This window comes from Myotis brandtii, unplaced genomic scaffold (genome assembly GCF_000412655.1).
Source record: "Myotis brandtii unplaced genomic scaffold, ASM41265v1 scaffold658, whole genome shotgun sequence".
NCBI lineage: Eukaryota > Metazoa > Chordata > Mammalia > Chiroptera > Vespertilionidae > Myotis > Myotis brandtii.
Window position 1 is genome coordinate 333015 of NW_005370558.1, and position 13315 is coordinate 346329.

The window sequence follows — 13315 nt, forward strand, 5'->3', positions numbered from 1 at the left end:
TTGCTACTTCATAACTGTAATTTTGCTACTGTTATGAATCGTAATGTAAATATCTGATATGCAGGATGTATTTTCATTGTTCGTGACCCACAGGTTGAGAACCGCTGTCAGAATATTGTCTTCATTGCATGTGTAGTTTGGGTACAGATTCCAAACCTATGGCTGAGTTTCTTCCAGTATGATCAAAAGTATCTTTTTTCTTTGCTCTGAATAAAACTGAATTGTGGGTTCTCTATAGAAAGTGGCATTTTGGGCTTTCCCCCTTTTTGCAAAGCGATTTCTGCCTAGTTTATTGTCCAGTTAACTTTAGTGTCTTTTAAAAGTTGGCATTGTAAATAAAACAACTTGCAAAAGTTTTCTGGAATAGAAAAAAAAATGATATGGCTTTTAATTATCTTTAACTTATACATTCCTCCTCCACCCTTTCATTTCATTACAATTTACTTGTTGAAGAAACCAGGCCTATAGTTTTCCTAAGTGTAGGTATTGCTGATTGCATAGTCATGGTGCCTTTCACCATATTCCTCTGTCCTTTGTATTTCCCTCTAATTGGCACTGGATCCTGAGATTGGTTAGACTCAGGTTGAATCTCTTTGGCAAGACTGCAGGTGATATTTTTTATGACTATAGGAGAACATAGCAGGTCTGGTTTGCTGACTTTTAATAGCCCATGAGGCTTAATGCCTATATTTGTTTATCCATTGGGAGTCACAAAATGGTGATAGAGTTCTAAGTTTATCATTTTTTTAAAATATATTTTTATTTATTTCAGAGAAGAAGGGAGAGGGAGAGAGAGATGGAAACATCAATGATGAGAGAGAATCATTGATCAGTTGCCTCCTGCATGGCCCCTACTGGGGAACGAGCCCACAAGCCCAGGCATGTGCCCTGACCGGGAATCAAACTGTGACCTCCTGGTTCATAGGTCAACGCTCAACCACTGGCCAGGCTCATTTATTGGTTGGAATCTATAATAATAAAAGCATAATATGCTAATTAGACCAGACAGCCAAATGACCTTCCGGACGAAGCCGGGGCTGCGAGGGCCGAGCCCCTTGCAAGAATTTCGTGCATTGGGCCTCTAGTATTTTTATAAAGAGACACTTTTCCTCATATACTATTTTATTACCCAGTGTTACAATTCATAAAGCAAAGGCAAGAGAAAGGCTTCATTCTTTCCCTTTACTTACCAGTTTTTAATATAATATAATTAGTTCCCTATCACCTCTCAATGTGATAATTCTTTAATATATGTATTATTATTTAAACATATTTGATGGGTTTGGGTTCATTGAAATTATTGTTATTGAAACTCAAACTGTCCCATCTTTGGCTGGTGAGAACTTCTTCAGGTTGGCATCTGAGTTCTTTTGTTTTGTGTGACCCCACTTGTTTTTTATAGCTCCCCTGCTGCCTGATATTACAAGCTGTTCCAGGCTCATCATATGTGTTTCCTGTCCCCAAACCTGGAATCAGACATTATTTCCTCAGGAAGCACTGGTTTCTTTTAGTGAGAAATAATGTCTCAAGACCAAAACCTGGGTGTGAGGATACTCACTGGCTGGTCATTGTTTCTGGGCCTTTTTAGTGAACAGAGCTAGGAAGTACACACACATATACAGATACAGATATATACACATGTATACATACTACTTCAAATTCAAGACCACAGAGCTTTTATTTAACCTCTTCCTATTACATTTATATTTCCTTTCTGCCATCCTTAGAATGCTGGTTCTCAAGGGCACAGATGATATTGGAACTAAAATATTCCATAATTATTCATTTATTTTCATACACAGCTGCCTCAGTAAACAATTACAGAAAATTTTGTAACCCTTTTTCCATCTTCTTTCCCTGTTCTCCCCGTAACCCCAGATTTTGGCTAGTTGAACTATAATTACATTGCCAGAACATACAGCCATTGTACACATGTGAAAAAACTTTAGGGAATGAGAAAAATAATTGAGGATAGGAGTTAGTGAGAAATAACTGGGGAAAGGAACAGTAGAGGGATACCAAGTAGAAATAACAGTAGAGGGATAACAGTAGAGGGATACCAAGACAATGCAATGATAATGTCTGTTCTTTAAGTTAGGTGGTAGGTTCACAGATGTTTGTTTTATTATTATGCTACAAAAAAACAATGTCAATACGTGTAGTCTTTCATGTATAAATATAAATTATATTAACAATTAAATGAAACTCAGTAGAATTACAAAATAGTGTTAATAATTTTCCAGATTCTGCCCTAACCGGTTTGGCTCAGTGGATAGAGTGTCAGCCTGCGGACTGAAGGGTCTCAGGTTCGATTCTGGTCAAGGACATGTACCTTGGTTGTGGGCACATCCCCAGTAGGGGGTGTGCAGGAGGCAGCTGATCGATGTTTCTCTCTCATAGATGTTTCTAACTCTCTATCCCTCTCCCTTCCTCTCTGCATTTCATACTTCTGAAGGATCTAAAAATGTGGCTTATTATATTTAAATTCCAGCTCAGAGATTGCAAGGTCTAGACCCCTCTAGTCTAACACATTTCATACTTCTGAAGGATCTAAAAATGTGGCTTATTATATTTAAATTCCAGCTCAGAGATTGCAAGGTCTAGACCCCTCTAGTCTAACACATTTCATACTTCTGAAGGATCTAAAAATGTGGCTTATTATATTTAAATTCCAGCTCAGAGATTGCAAGGTCTAGACCCCTCTAGTCTAACACATTTCATACTTCTGAAGGATCTAAAAATGTGGCTTATTATATTTAAATTCCAGCTCAGAGATTGCAAGGTCTAGACCCCTCTAGTCTAACACATTTCATACTTCTGAAGGATCTAAAAATGTGGCTTATTATATTTAAATTCCAGCTCAGAGATTGCAAGGTCTAGACCCCTCTAGTCTAACACATTTCATACTTCTGAAGGATCTAAAAATGTGGCTTATTATATTTAAATTCCAGCTCAGAGATTGCAAGGTCTAGACCCCTCTAGTCTAACACATTTCATACTTCTGAAGGATCTAAAAATGTGGCTTATTATATTTAAATTCCAGCTCAGAGATTGCAAGGTCTAGACCCCTCTAGTCTAACACATTTCATACTTCTGAAGGATCTAAAAATGTGGCTTATTATATTTAAATTCCAGCTCAGAGATTGCAAGGTCTAGACCCCTCTAGTCTAACACATTTCATACTTCTGAAGGATCTAAAAATGTGGCTTATTATATTTAAATTCCAGCTCAGAGATTGCAAGGTCTAGACCCCTCTAGTCTAACACATTTCATACTTCTGAAGGATCTAAAAATGTGGCTTATTATATTTAAATTCCAGCTCAGAGATTGCAAGGTCTAGACCCCTCTAGTCTAACACATTTCATACTTCTGAAGGATCTAAAAATGTGGCTTATTATATTTAAATTCCAGCTCAGAGATTGCAAGGTCTAGACCCCTCTAGTCTAACACATTTCATACTTCTGAAGGATCTAAAAATGTGGCTTATTATTATATTTAACCAGCTCAGAGATTGCAAGGTCTAGACCCCTCTAGTCTAACACATTTCATACTTCTGAAGGATCTAAAAATGTGGCTTATTATATTTAAATTCCAGCTCAGAGATTGCAAGGTCTAGACCCCTCTAGTCTAACACATTTCATACTTCTGAAGGATCTAAAAATGTGGCTTGACCCAGTATGTTGAGGGTCTGGATTTCCTCAGGGGCCATGCAAGGGGGATGTGGCTCAAGTTGAATGTAAGTAAACAGTCTTCCCCAGGTCACACATCCTATTCTAAAACCTACCTGACTGCATGCATCCCACACAGAGAGACCACAGCCACCAACCATAGACTCCAAGTGGTTTGTCCTTCTGGCCTCCATTACATAAAGCACAGAGATGGCAAGACAGGAATTCAGGCTCCAGTGTGGTACCATTTCTTTCTCTGTCATTTAGAGGAATAATGAGGCAATCTCTATTGTCTAGAAAAAGAATGGTATTATTATACTATTTCTTACTATCTATTAATTAGAACCGTCCTGTTCTAAACCTCAGGATGCCAAAGGATTATGGAATGTTTCCATAGAATCCTTAGACATGTTTTAGGCATGCTAAGGAGAGTGAGTGAGTGAGTGAATTAATGAATGAATAAATGGGTTTGTGCTATTTGCTTTTTAGTCAAGATAAGATTCCAGTTGAGAAAAAAAGCCCACCACAAAAATGAGTAAAAGCGTTTTCAAAATATTTTTCAGAACGTGTATTGAGCACCTGCACAGAGCTCAGCACTCCACAGCCTCATGGCAAATAAGTGGTAGAACTCTACAACCACATGGTAGAGCTGTGCTTCAGACACAAGACTTGGCGGGTAAAGCAGTGACAGCATTATTATCTGCATTATTATCTGTATGTGTGCGATGTGGCGTCTCTGACTCATGCTCTGCCCTGGACAGCAATGGTAGTGGTTCCTTTTCTGTTAATTAATACTAGTACACATGAGAGCCCTTGTGATTCGTAGAAGATACAGTAAAATATGGGGGGAAAGAGTGTAAGATTTCAAGCAAGACAGAGAGCTGTTATGAGGATTAAATGCATATTACCATAATGTGTATAATGACCATATTGTAGAAGCTCAAAAAATGTTAGTTCCCAGTCTTCCTCCTCCAGTCACAATAGCCTTCCTAAAATATTGATCTGAATGTCAGGCTTCTAAAATGACTGTCCAGTGAGTGACGTACTTCCTATACTTTGGGGTGTGGTAAGCCAATTACTTTCTGTGGTGGCCAGTGTGTCTTTTAGTAAGAAGGGACCTTTTTTAAGGGCAATTAGATAACTGCCATTTTCTAGGTTTCCCAGTGCAGATTTCACCTGATTCTTCAAAGGTAGTTATGATAAAAGACAGACCCTACCTCCACACTTGAATCACATTCAGGAAGATTTCAGGCATTAATAGTGCGCTAGCCAACAGTGATAGATTGAGGTAAGAGTAGAGGGTTTGATCTGAATTGAGGAACAGTCTACAAAATAGCTGGCCTATACTCTTCAAAAATGTTAATGTCTTACAACAAAAGAAGACCCAAGAACTATTCTAGATTAAAGGAGATGAGAGACAGGACAACTGCATGCAGTGTCTGGTCCAGGATTTTCTTTTGCTGTAAAAAGACATTGGGACAAATACTGAATTCTGAATAAAGGCTGTAGATTAGATAATTATTGTATTAATGTTAATTTTTTTTATTTTGGTGATTCATTTTTCTGTGGTAATCTAAGAGATTCTAGGAAATATAGTCAGGCCCTAACTGGGTTGGTTCAGTAGGTAAAGCGTCAGCCTGTGGGCTGAAGGGTCCCGGGTTCGATTCTGGTCAAGGGCACATGCCCAGTTTGCTGGCTCGATCCCCAGTAGGGGGCGTGCAGGAGGCAGCCATTCAATGATTCTCATCATTGATGTTTCTATCTCTCTCTCACTCCCCTTTCCTCTCTGAAATAAATAAAAATATTTTTTTAAAATTTTTCTAGTTATTTTGCTGTAATACCTGCATAAGATTATCCTAATGCAATTGATTTGTTAGGGAACAATTTGAGCATAGTGTAAATTTCATGTTTGATTATGTATGATACCATCCGTGAGAAATACCAAGTGAATGCAGAAAACTGCACCCAGATGAACCAAGATGTGTAGGAATACACAGAACTCAAACATGCACACCTCTAACACCTACCAGCTACCTCAGTTCATTGGGTGTATTATGAGCCATACACCTCTGTCCACAGCAGTGATACAATTTTCCATCTTCCTTCCACCACTGCACAATCTACTCACAGACTACAACCCTTCTGGTGCCCAGTTCCTGAGCAAACTTCATACCTGTTTCAAGGTAGAATGACATTTATTCAGTAGGGGGCGTGCAGGAGGCAGCCATTCAATGATTCTCATCATTGATGTTTCTATCTCTCTCTCACTCCCCTTTCCTCTCTGAAATAAATAAAAATATTTTTTTAAAATTTTTCTAGTTATTTTGCTGTAATACCTGCATAAGATTATCCTAATGCAATTGATTTGTTAGGGAACAATTTGAGCATAGTGTAAATTTCATGTTTGATTATGTATGATACCATCCGTGAGAAATACCAAGTGAATGCAGAAAACTGCACCCAGATGAACCAAGATGTGTAGGAATACACAGAACTCAAACATGCACACCTCTAACACCTACCAGCTACCTCAGTTCATTGGGTGTATTATGAGCCATACACCTCTGTCCACAGCAGTGATACAATTTTCCATCTTCCTTCCACCACTGCACAATCTACTCACAGACTACAACCCTTCTGGTGCCCAGTTCCTGAGCAAACTTCATACCTGTTTCAAGGTAGAATGACATTTATTATAGTATTTATCTATTTCTACCCATTGAACATGTATAAAGTGGTGCTATTGTTTTTATTAGGTGTCTATCTTATTTTACACATGTCACTGATGAAATTTTTGAGCCTTGTGCCCTTAAGCATGATGATTTTTAGAAAAATATATGTCCCATTGTAGCAGAACTGACTATACTTCAGTATGCAGGGGTGAAGGGACATCATGTGTTAAATTTATTCTCAAATAGTTCAAAGAAACATTTTATACAGATAAAACATATATAATATAGAATTATATAATCGTGTATGTGCAATCATGTGCACAGGCAAGGGGAGAGAGAAAAGGATAAAGCCATTGTGGTGAAATGTTAACGTTTGGACAATCTAGGTGAAGGGTGAATGGGAATTCTTTGCACTATTCTTTCAATTTTTCTGTAAATCTGAAATTACGATAAAAGAGTTAAAAGGGAAGAAAAAGAGTAGAGCATTGGGGAAGATAAAAAATAGTTGAAGTTCAAATGTGAAAAATGAAGGAATAAACAGGAAGGGAAAATGACTCAGCTGGGAAAAAGACCAAAGATCCTAAACAAACCTCTACACAGTAGACTAAAATGTGAGCTTAGTTTGAGACAAGCTAGTTGTAAAATATTTTAGGAAGACTACATCTACAAAATGGAAAAGAGAGGCATTTTGCTTTTCCAAGAAGATATTTTGGGAGTCTAGCCCAGAATACTAAAACATTTAATAAACCTACATATATGGAAATCACATAAATTAATAATTCTAAATTATTTAGTATCTTTATTCTCTTCCTAAACAATACAAGGGTTTTAATAAATTTTATTCATTGGACAGCCCCATATGCAAATCTTATCCATATTAGAGTATTAACTTCACTTTTTTTAAAAACACTAACAAAATATAAACTGTAGTTCATTTTATGATTTCTCAACATCTGTGTTCACCATTGTTTTCCTGTGGATTCACTTTTCTTCTTGCTGAATTGTCTTTACTATTTTTTTCAGTGAATATCACAAACCCTTTTGTCTTTGTATATCTGAAAATATATTTTGCTATGACTTGAAGAATAGTTTATCTGGGTATGAAACTAAATTGACAGTTTTCCTTCTGCCCCTTGAAGAGTTTTTTTCATTAATTTTTATTGGTGAAGTCAGCTATCAATCTAATTGTCATCCTTTCTCTCTAGGAATCTTATATTCTGCAATTTTACTATAATGTACCAAGGAATTGGTTTATTTTTCTTGTCCTGCTTATAGTGTCTTTTCAATCTGAGGGCTCATGTCTTTCCTTAATTCTGGATTACTCTCAGCCATTATCTCTTCAAATGTTATCTTTGCCAAGCCTAGGGTTTCTTTTATTTATTCAGTTTTGGTTTTGTTTTTTATTCTGAAAACTCCTATGTAAATATGTAGGAACTTTCCAATTTGTTACCCATGCTCTCAAATGCTTGATCTCTCTCTGCTTCATTCTGCTGAACTCTTTAGTATTATCTTCTAGAATGAGTGCTATTCTCCTAATTTTATGAGTTAAAAATAAAATTGAGATTGGATTTGGCACTAAGTTAAATAGCTAGTAAGAATTAAAAGCCGAGGAGACCAAGATGGCGGCATAGGTAAACACCACAGACTGCTGCCGCAAACAACCACTTCAAAAATACAACTAAAAGACGGAACGGACATCACCCAGAACCACAGGAAGGCTGGCTGAGGAGAGACTCTTCAACTAGAAGGAAAAATAACAGCACACCGAGGCTCAGAGGAGGCGCAGTGTGGAAAAAACTCAGGTGCGGAGGTGCGCGCGCAAAGCGGGCTGGTGGCTGAGAGCGCGGTTGTCGTTTTCGGTCAGGGGGGAGTCTCAGACTCTGAGCTCCAGATACGGGCGAATCGCTGGGGACTCGGACCCAAACGGGAGAAGCGGGAGTGTCTGGCATCAGTTGGAAGGCAGCTTTCCCTCCGAGGTTTGCAGCGGTTCCGGGGGTTCTGAGAAGCAGAGCCTCTGGGAACGGGACTGAGAGGGGCCATAACCGCTCCCTCCGCCCACCCTGAAAAGACGGAACGGACATCACCCAGAACCACAGGAAGGCTGGCTGAGGAGAGACTCTTCAACTAGAAGGAAAAATAACAGCACACCGAGGCTCAGAGGAGGCGCAGTGTGGAAAATACTCAGGTGCGGAGGTGCGCGCGCAAAGCGGGCTGGTGGCTGAGAGCGCGGTTGTCGTTTTCGGTCAGGGGGGAGTCTCAGACTCTGAGCTCCAGATACGGGCGAATCGCTGGGGACTCGGACCCAAACGGGAGAAGCGGGAGTGTCTGGCATCAGTTGGAAGGCAGCTTTCCCTCCGAGGTTTGCAGCGGTTCCTGGGGTTCTGAGAAGCAGAGCCTCTGGGAACGGGACTGAGAGGGGCCATAACCGCTCCCTCCGCCCGCCCTGTTGAGCCCGCCCCGCCCAAGCCCTGCGCAGAGCCATTTGCCAGATCGCCTCAGGCAAAGGCTAGATTAGCACCTCCCCAGAGGACAGAAGTTTTCCGCGGCAGACACAGCTGATTCACACAGCCAGTCGGCCTGGTGGTCAAATCCCTCTAGTATTAACTACAACAATCAAGGCTCAACTAGAACAAGACTGCGCACAAAGACCACTAGGGGGTGCACCAAGAAAGCATAAAAAATGCGGAGACAAAAAAACATGACAGAAATGGAGGATATAGAGCTAAAAATCGCAATTTTGAGGGCTTGCAAAAATGTGCTAGAAGCTGTCAATAAACTTGAGGAGAGAGTCACGAAAACTAATGAGACCCTCGATGCTATGATAAAGAACCAACTAGAAATTAAGCATACACGGACTGAAATAAAGAATATTATACAGACACCCAATAGCAGACCAGAGGAGCGCAAGAATCAAGTCAAAGATTTGAAATGCGAAGAAGCAAAAAACACCCAACCGGAAAAGCAAAATGAAAAAAGAATCCGAAAATACGAAGATAGTGTAAGGAGCCTCTGGGACAGCTTCAAGCGTACCAACATCAGAATAATAGGGGTGCCAGAAGATGAGAGACAGCAAGATATTGAAAACCTATTTGAAGAAATAATGGCAGAAAACTTCCCCCACCTGGTGAAAGAAATGGACTTACAGGTCCAAGAAGCGCAGAGAACCCCAAACAAAAGGAATCCAAAGAGGACCACACCAAGACACATCATAATTAAAATGCCAAGAGCAAAAGACAAAGAGAGAATCTTAAAAGCAGCAAGAGAAAGAGACTCAATTACCTACAAGGGAATACCCATACGACTGTCAGCTGATTTCTCAACAGAAACTTTGCAGGCCAGAAGGGAATGGCAAGAAATATTCAAAGTGCTGAATACCAAGAACCTACAACCAAGATTACTTTATCCAGCAAAGCTATCATTCAGAATTGAAGGTCAGATAAAGAGCTTCACAGATAAGGAAAAGCTAAAGGAGTTCATCACCACCAAACCAGTATTATATGAAATGCTGAAAGGTATCCTTTAAGAGGAGGAAGAAGAAAAAGGTAAAGATACAAATTGTGAACAACAAACATGCATCTATCAACAAGTGAATCTAAGAATCAAGTGAATAAATAATCTGATGTACAGAATGAACTGGTGATTATAATGAATCAGGGACATAGAAAGGGAATGGACTGACTATTCTTGGGGGGGAAAGGGGAATGGGAGATGCGGGAAGAGACTGGACAAAAATCGTGCACCTATGGATGAGGACAGTGGGTGGGGAGTGAGGGCGGAGGGTGGGGCGGGAACTGGGAGGAGGGGAGTTATGGGGGGGAAAAAAAGAGGAACAAATGTAACCTGAACAATAAAGATTTAATTTAAAAAAAAAAAAAGAATTAAAAGCCTGCATTTGAACCCAGATATGCCTAACTCCTGACCTGGAATCTATTATTTTTTTAATTAATGAGTTTATCCAAAAAATTAAACCCCCAGAACAGTGAAATAGCTTCAGATCACTGCATTTTTCTGGCTTGTGGGTGAATGTTATTGGGAGGATGAATGTGACTTTAATCCAAGACTATGCAGGATGCCATGTGCTGGAAGACCTGAGAAGTGTCAAGAGTTATATTTGGCCTCTTTTCAATTTCAACCTAAGTTTTTTCTAAGAAAAAGAACATTAGTTTCTTTTTATCTTTTATGCTACACAAAATTTTCAAATTTCCCATTCTTTTGGCTATCTAAATAGATTGTTTACCAAGGTTTCTTTGTTTTCACTTATCTCTTCTCATTAACAGAATTTTGGTTTTGTTTTATTAGGCCGATGTTGTTAAACTTTTAGAATTTTTCAGCCACAGGGAAGTGATGAAATGTTTACAGTGTTATTCTATAAATATATTTTTTAAAAGTCTATTGTTGTATTATTATTCAACATTTATTAAGTATCATTATGGAGGGCGGGGGGCGGGGGAGAGTTCAAACTCACACAGATTATTTTTGTGTGCAAATCACATCTCTTATAATTTCTTTGTTGTTTATCTCAAGTAGTTAACATTTTGTAGGCTTTCATACAACTCAGCTTGGGCATTACAGCCAAAGATAGATGACATGTATGTTATTTTGTCATTCATTCATTTAAAAAATATTATATTGGTCATCTGTTACTTGACAGGGAACTCACAGGCCCATAAAGAAAGCAACCATTGCCCAGCCAGTGTTGCTTAGTATTTGAGTGTCAATCCATGAATCAAGAGGTCACGTTTGATTCCCGGTCAGGACACATGCCCAGGTTGTGGACTCGATCCACAGTAGGGGGTGTGCAGCCGGCCCCAATCGATGTTTCTCTCATCGGTGTTTCTATCTCTCCTTTCCTCTCTAAAATAAATAAAAAAGGTACTGAAAAAATAAACAACCATGAAAAACAATTGCAGTTCAGAATAATGAAGGAAAGTGCTAGGTAAGAGAGTGGCACAAAAGGTGTGATTAACAGCCAAGATAGGTTAAGGGTGGCTTCCCAGAGGAGGAGCTACTCACTTGAAATGGGCCTTGAAGGAGTGAGAAAACAAAAGATTATTTTAAACAGGGAACAGCAAGAGCACCCCTTATAAAAATCTCACGTTGTTCTGCATGGCTGGAATATAGGGTGTGTCTTTGAAACATGACCCTGAGAGATAGGGGCCAGTTTGTGGAAATCTTTGAAGGCTTCCCAGGAAGTTTGGGCCTCCTGTGTAGACAGTGGGGCCACTGAAGGACTTAAACAGGAACACTTGCTTTTCTGAAGACATCAAGGAGGTTGGTTGGAAGGAGATGAGACCAAGGCAGAGACCAGTGAGAAGGCTGCTATAATCGTTCTGGGAAGAAAAACTGAGCTCAGAACTCTAAAGTAGTGGAAATAGAGCAAAGAGAACAAACCCGAGAGATTAAGAGATGAAATCAGTCAAAAATGTGGGGCGGAGGGAAAGGCAGGGCTCTTGGCTGCCTTCTAGGATTCTGGCTTGGGAGTCAACATGGAGATTTTTTTCACTCCATCAGGCTCAGCAAATATGGCAAATATTTCTCTTCATCTCGGTTTCTGTCAAGCAACCCTAGTCCTATTGGTTTTCTGCAAGAACAGTGTCCCAGACAAGCTGCCCAAGAAAAAATGGCTTCACTTTCTCAGAGGCTCACTAGGAAAGTAATTCGAATAACATTGGAAACAGTTCTTCCAATTTGGCCTCTTTGGAGGAATCCTATCCCTTACACAGAATGGCTGTGATCCTGAGTTCGTGACTCCTGCCTTTAGCCTTCTTTCGTCAGTGTGGATGGAGTGCTGGTCATGTGTCTCACCAGCCAGCTCTGTTCTCATGTACCCCAAATGTCCTTTTTGAATAATTAGACTTTTTCACTTAATTTTAGAAAACATTTCTGAAGCCTGTTGTGCACCCTGCACAGTGGCAGGTGCTTTCACATGTCACCTCATTTAATACTCACAGCAACCTGACAGTAGGTGTAACATCAGTTTTACGGATGGGGACCTGAGATTCTGAGACTAATACTAAATCATCAATCCGAGGTCACAAAGCAGTCAGGTTCAGAATCAAGGTTAGAAGCTGATTCATACCACACATCTGTGTTTCTCTACTGTCCTGTGACTGTCCACTCTCATGGGTCAGTAATCAGGTTGGGCATTGATTGGCTTGGCAACAAGGAATGGAATAGACAGTGGAGATAATGACAAGCAAATAGGCAATTATAATGCAGTTTAATGAGTGCTCCGGGGGGAGACCATAGGAGGCACACCCAAGCAGGAATTGGGGCTCAGTGAAGGAGCCCCAAAGGAAATGATATCCAAGGTGAGATTTGAGGAGTAAGAGTTAGCCAGGGAAAGGAAGGAGGGCAGCCTCCTCCAGGCAGAGGGAGTGAGGGGTCACTGGCGCAGGGAGGGGTGTGACAGGAGATAAAACTTAACGGTAGGTTTGGGCCATATCAGGAGGACTTGATAAGCCATCTCTGGAAGCTTACAAGGAATCCTGATGTCAGTAGGGCAGCTGTGGAGGAGTTTTTAAAGCAGGGAAGTTACATGAATATGCAGGCGTTTTCGAAAGGTGGCCAAGGTAGTAGTATGAGAAGAGAAACAATTAATGAGGCAAACTTGGAGGCAGAGACCACTCAGGAGAAAGGTGATGGTGACCTGAAGTGGGGAAGTGACTGAGGTGTGGAGAGAATTGGATGGGTGTGAGAAGCGTGAGGGCCTAGAAGCCACACATCTCAGTAACCAAAACTATAAAGCAAGACTGACCCAGGTGGCTGGGCAGGGCAGTTCTCATTCACTGGAATGAAGGAAAAACTGATTTGGGAAGGAAGGTGAGTTCCCCTTTATTCCTGTTGTGTGTGACATGTCAGTGGACATCCATCCAAGAAGTGTCCAGTTAGGCAGCTTTGCATATGAATCCATGAGATCAGGAGGGGGGTGGAATGGAGATATAGATGTGAGAGATGTCAGCATTTGGGTGGTAC

General features: G+C 40.2%; 1 protein-coding gene and 1 long non-coding RNA gene across 2 annotated transcripts in view; both read left to right on the top strand.

Moving 5' to 3' along the window:
* DENND1A (DENN/MADD domain containing 1A) overlaps positions 1–13315 on the top strand; it is a 455803-nt gene that overhangs the window by 328349 nt on the left and 114139 nt on the right.
* Positions 81–7626, top strand: LOC106723848. The gene is made up of 3 exons (XR_001359585.1): positions 81–311; positions 2095–2098; positions 7616–7626. It is a non-coding gene; the product is annotated as an uncharacterized LOC106723848 (long non-coding RNA).